The sequence below is a fragment of the Manis javanica genome, chromosome 6, assembly GCF_040802235.1.
Source record: "Manis javanica isolate MJ-LG chromosome 6, MJ_LKY, whole genome shotgun sequence".
NCBI classification, from domain to species: Eukaryota; Metazoa; Chordata; class Mammalia; order Pholidota; family Manidae; genus Manis; species Manis javanica.
Window position 1 is genome coordinate 70,567,063 of NC_133161.1, and position 6,031 is coordinate 70,573,093.

General features: G+C 39.4%; 1 long non-coding RNA gene across 1 annotated transcript in view; it reads left to right on the plus strand.

Moving 5' to 3' along the window:
• LOC118972645 (uncharacterized) overlaps nucleotides 1-499 on the plus strand; it is a 112,350-nt gene extending 111,851 nt beyond the window's left edge. The window contains exon 4 of the long non-coding RNA XR_005061702.2: nucleotides 114-499. This is a non-coding gene — a long non-coding RNA (uncharacterized lncRNA). The remainder of the gene's footprint in view (nucleotides 1-113) is intronic.
• The last annotated feature ends 5,532 nt before the right edge of the window (nucleotides 500-6,031 follow it).

Genomic DNA, 6,031 nt, shown 5'->3' on the forward strand with positions numbered 1-6,031 from the left:
ACCACATCATTCTATATGCTTTCCCACATGCTGTTTCTATTATGTATATTATTTTAAATTTCTTATGATCCTGTTAAAAATGTGTTTATAAATTGTAAATTCTGTTTTTCTAGTTTCTTCATATATGATTTCTTCCACCTCTAATGTGGATGGATTCCAGGAAACCCAGAAACAATAACTAACAAGATCTGAGCAGAGGAAGGAGAGGAATGGCAAATAAACGTTTTCCAGTGTGGGGTCAGGAGGATATTGGATCTTCCAATGTGCTCAACAAATGGGTTTAATAATGCACATTTCAGTATAAAACAGTTCACAACAGAAATATTTGCTACTCAGCCCATTTATCCTGGGAATTACACAACATGGACCATTTTCAATAACTCTCTTCACAATAATGATTTCCTCCTGCTCAAGCAACAGAGATGTATAAACTGTTTTGGTCTAGAAATGTAATATTGAGATACGGATGTGTTAAAGAATAATTAAAATACAATCATTTTCATCACTTTCAGTGCTATATTGTCTTTATTAAGGTACTTCAGCCTTCTTAAATCTGTCCATCCAGAGTATAAAATTGTTGAGTTTTTTAAGAAATTCAGAATCTATACTAGACAACTTGAAAAGGTAGATTTATTTCAAAGGCATGGTAAAGTACTAGTAGATCAAAACAAAAAAACTGAAGATGTATTTTTTAGAAGACCAGTTAGTTTCTCTTACTTTGTAACTTAAAGATTTTGAAGTGCCTTTTGAATCCTAAAAAATAACATTATGTTTAATATAATTTTGACTTATTTTATTTTACAGTCTAATGACCATCCATATATATTGTATAGATAGTAACTTTTACTTAATAAGACTATTCAATTGTGTAAAACCTCTTCAGACATTCTGAATGAATGGAACTATAATGTTATTTGTTTAATCATTCATTTATTCATCAAACAGGTATTAAAGGGATATGATACATATGGTACAACAGTAGGAACTGGTTCTCCAAGAATTTGTACAAGTAATAGAGAGAATTAAGATGTACTTCCATATCAGTATAATTACAGTAATAATTACCATAAAAGAGATGTAAAAATTCATAGGACTATAGAGATTTGTAATAACATTTTTATTGGTATGACAATTTAGTGCTTAGAATGTTTTGTTTTCCAAAGCCATCTGAATGACAATCTCATAAAGCAGTGCCCTTTATTCATGGGTTTATTCTTTTAGTCTTTGTGTACTCAGAATTTTTTACCACATTTGCCTAATACCTGGGAAGCAAAAATTCAGGGAATGTTTATTTACTGAGCACATACTGTGAATGAAGCACTAAGCCAGACACTAGCCATACACATTAAAAATGAATACAGCAGATAAGGTCCCTTTGCTCAAGGAGTTTCTAATTTAATAGGAGGAAAAAAACACACATTTCCATTGAACATGGCTTTCCTTCCTTCCCACATTCTCACCATCACTGGAATTGAACTTTATTAAGCACCAAAGTAACAACATTATTTCACTGAGACTCCCTAAGAACAGCAAACAATACCATTGATTATGGTTGATTTTATGGTTAGCCCATGATTATTGATAAAGTAACTCATTGTTTGCTAAAGCACTGGGTGCTGCTAGTATAACCCACACAGGGTTAAAAAGCTGAGATGGCATTTCTGATCAACTGGAGCAGCAAACAGTCTTTGATAAAGGGCCTCTGATCTCTAAAGCACAGGTTGCTTAAAAGAGCAAAATTCTACCCAGGAAGTGAGAGCTCTGAAAGATTTGCATCTCGGGACTCTTCCTGGTGATATGGAAGGTCCTTTTCTTCCAAAACTCTTACGCTGTGAATGAGAGCAGAGAGAAACAGCAGAAGAATTAAGGAGAGGACAGAGTTAATGCAGAACAGACTATGCAGTGTATGAGACAAGAAGTACAGAAGAAAGTATGAAAAAGCAGAATTTATGAGAAGGAGAAAGAGGAGGAAGAGGGGGAAAGAAGGAAAGGAGGAATGGAGGGAAGAAGGCAGGAAGAAGATAGAGCATATAACACTAGTAGCAAAAGACCCAAGGGTCTGATGGCCGTACCGACTGGACACAGAAAACTCTGCAATAAATCCTAGGCCAGGTGCCCAGGAACAAGAAAATAAAACTCTCAGAAGTGATAGCTGTTTTATCAGGAGAAATATCAATAATAATCATAGCTAACATGTACTTTCTATGTGCCAATCCTGTAAGTGTTTTACATGGGTTAACTCATTAAATCTTCAGGATGACCTTTTAGGCAGGGAGTTTTAACCCAGATAAAGAAACTGAGATTCAGAAAAGGTAAGTTATTTACTCAAGGACACAGAGCTAACAAGTGGCAGGGCCTGGATTTGAACCAACACAGCTGGCTCCAGTGCCCCTACTCTTAAGCACTACGCTACCCCTCACTAGTTTTCATCAGGCATATTAAAACCTAGATTAATAAAATGGCAGAAAATAAATGTGCTGGAATGAGACATGAATCTGGCCACCTCTGGCTCCTAAAAGTGCTTCCAACTCTTTATATGAGGAGAGACAAATATTTTAAACAAAAAAGCTCACATTTGTTACATACTCATTCCAGTGTAAGAGATAAATTAGTAATTTTAGATACAATTTTATGTATGGTGTGTGAATCAAATTATCCTAAGATGAACAACCAGCTGAAGCCCCCTAGCAGAATATTGGTTGGATGTGAAATACCTAAATTTAGGAGGATCACACTAAAGTATATATTACAGTTATTCTTAATTTTAAAACTATCACCCAGCCGAAGATTGGCTAGTTGTAAGTCTGTGTAAAATGAGGAGAGGTCATTTATTCATTTATTCAACAAGTATTTATTCAGTGCCCACTGTGAACTAAGCGATTATTTCAGTGATACAAGAGAATATAAAGCAAAGTTCTGCTCTTCTGTAGATAACATTTTAGAGGTGGGGTGGAGATTGACACTAAACAAATAAACCTATAATGTATCAGATGGTGATAAGGGCTCAGAAAGAAAAACAGAGTGAAGTAAGATGGCTAGAGACCAGAGTAGATGCAATTCATGTAGGGTGGTCAGAGTAGGTCTCTCTGATGACTTTTGAGCAAAACTTGAAGGAAGAGTGATGACAGCTGTGCAAATGTGTGGGTGACGAGTATTTCAGCCCAGGGGAACAGCAAGTGCTAAGGCCCAGAAGTGTCAATGTGCTCTGTGGGTTTGAGGAATAGCAAGGAGGCCACTGTGGCTGGAGCAGAGGAAGAAAGAGGGAGAGTGTGGGAAGAATCAGAGTAGTGATGGTATAGGGCAAGACCATGTAAAGACTCGTGAACAGTGGGAAATTCTTGGATTTTATTCTGAGAGAAATGGGATGACACTGGAGGGTCTTCACATTAAAGGAATGATATGATCTGACTTTGATTTTAAAAGGATCACTTTGATTGCTCTTTGGAGAAGTCAGAGGAACAAGAATAGAAACAGAGGAAGTTTTTTTGTTAGGAGGCTATTGAAATAGACCAGGTGACAGATGAAAGTGGCTGCACTAGTGGTCGAGGTCTGATACAGGGTTGGCAGGACCTGCTGATGGAGTGCATGTAGTATATGGAAAAGAAACAGAAGTCAAACTTGTTTGCTAGATTTTGGACTAAGTAAGCAGAATGCAGAAAGAAGTAGAAGAATGGAGAAAACTGGAAGTAGATTTGGGGAAGGAAAATGAAGAGTTCAGTTTTGGATGTGCTAAGTTTGAGACACCTCTTAGACATCTATCCAGAAGTATCATGTAGTCACTTGGATATATATGTCTAGGGTTCAGTAACAATATCCAAAGGGAGATTCAAATTTTGGAGTATCAGTATGCAAATTTAACATCATGATACTAGATGACGTTGCCCAGAGGGAGAGTGAAGAGAGAGGAGATTAGTTCTCAGGACTAAGCCCCACAACACAGTTATGGACTGTGAATTTTGTGTCCTCTCTTAACTTCATGTTGAAACCATAATTTTCAGTGTGATAGTGTTTGGAGAATGGGGGTCTTTTGGAGGTAATGAGACCATAAGGGTGGAATCCTCATGAAGGGCTTAGTGCCCTTGTAAGAAAAGATACAAGAGAGTTTGCTCCACTCTCTGCTTTCTGCCATAACCAGAAAATGGCTGTCTGTAAACCAGGAAGGGGTTCCTCACCAAGAACTTAATCATGGTGGCTCCCGGATCTTCAACTTACAGCCTCCAAAACTGTGAGTAAAAGATGTGTGTTTTTTAAGCCACCCAGTCTATGGTATTTTTGTTATAGCAGCCCAACCTAAGACACACACCTTGAGACTGGGCAGAGGAAAAGTAAGCGACAAGGGCAGTGAAGAGGAATGACTGTTAAGGAGGAAAAGAAGGCAGAGCATGGAATCCTAGAGACAGTGAAGAAAACAGTTCAAGAAGGATAAGCGATGAGCTGTATGGAATTTCTTCCTTGATTTCTTCTATATTCTCAGCGAAATGAAAAGCAAGGGCATTGTGACTGAGAAGAAAGTACTAGAGGTTTGAGGAGCCAGGAGAAGGTATGAAATAATCTTCTGGGAAGCAGGACGGAGAACTGACTCGGGAAATGTAGCAGCACTGCCTAGAGGTGGTGGGCTGTCCCAGAGAGCTAGCTGCTCATTTGGCAAACACATAGGCAGGAGCAGGGTGGGTTGAGCCGCTGTGAGATGCAAAATTCACTGTTAGCCTTATTCAGCCTCAGTGTTGGAAGATTTGCAGAGGCCGGGAAGAGGACACTAACAGAATTAAGGGAAATTTGGTCGGAACATCAGCCTCTGGTACCTGGTCAGATGAAAGAGCAGGGAACAGGGCTTGATCAGGCCAAGTATTTCCCAGGGTGTCCTCAAACAACTGGAGTCAGGGAACACCCTACGACTGACTGGTGGTTGAGTAGAGAAGTCAAAGATGAAGGCCCACAGACTGAGAAGAGGCCATAAATCTGAAGAGTGACAAAGCCAACTCAGTAGGTGGAAGAACGAAGAACATGTAGGGAAAAGGATGGTGAAACAGGTCACATTTGTGGTCTGGGTTTAGGCAGTGAAAACTACAAGGATGATGGAAATCCACCTTACTGTGTATACCACCAGGAGGGTCTGAGAGCTTGTATGAGAGTCAAAGAGCTTGCAGAACAGTTTAACTGCTGACTGCTGAGTCTTAGAGGGTATCTCCATATGTGAAACAGAACCAAGAGGAAAAGCTGGCAATGGAAAACAGAAGAAAATCAAATCAAGAAATGGCAAAAGTTATGTGTCATGATGGCTAAAAGAGGAGATAATTTCAAGAAAAGACTGAAAACCAGCTTTAGAAGTGCAGAACCTAACAACTAAGAAAAAACTGCAGCTGACGGCGTCAGTGAGGATGCTGGAAATAACAGCTTCATGGAAGCAGTGAAAGGAGGAAGCGTTCCCTGAAGGTGAAGGAGGCCTGAACTGTAAAGAATGCCCACATCTGCAGTGTCCATTGCAGACATTCCATCAGGAAGGCAGAACCTGCTACATAATGTGCAGGGAGCAGTATAAGTTAAAATGTGGGCACCATGTTCAAAAAGCATTAAGATGGCCACAGCAGAGCATTATTCCAATCATAGGGCACTTCTGTGCATCCCATGAAACTAGCCCTGCAGATAGGAAAGAAGAAAAGCAGAATGTCATTTGAAAATAGCAGTGGGTTTCTCCAGGATGATGGATCTGGGTATATTTTAAGGCAGAACCATGCAAAAGTGAAAAGCTTTCAGTGCCATGGGATCACAGGATATTTTCTTTCGGCTGTCATCTCAAAACCAGAAGTGGAACTTCTAACCTTCACCAAGCTATCATCTTTCTTGATGTCATTTATGGACAAATCAACTTCTGCTAAGCTGAGACAAGGTTGAAAGGTAGATAAGAGACCAATATGATGTCAAACCAAGCGATACCCACTACTTTTAAGCAAGAGAAGAGGGAGCCCGTGATTGTGGAAGGGCAAACAGTCGGGAAGCTCTTGTGGAGAGACAGCAGAACTGCAGGGTTTTG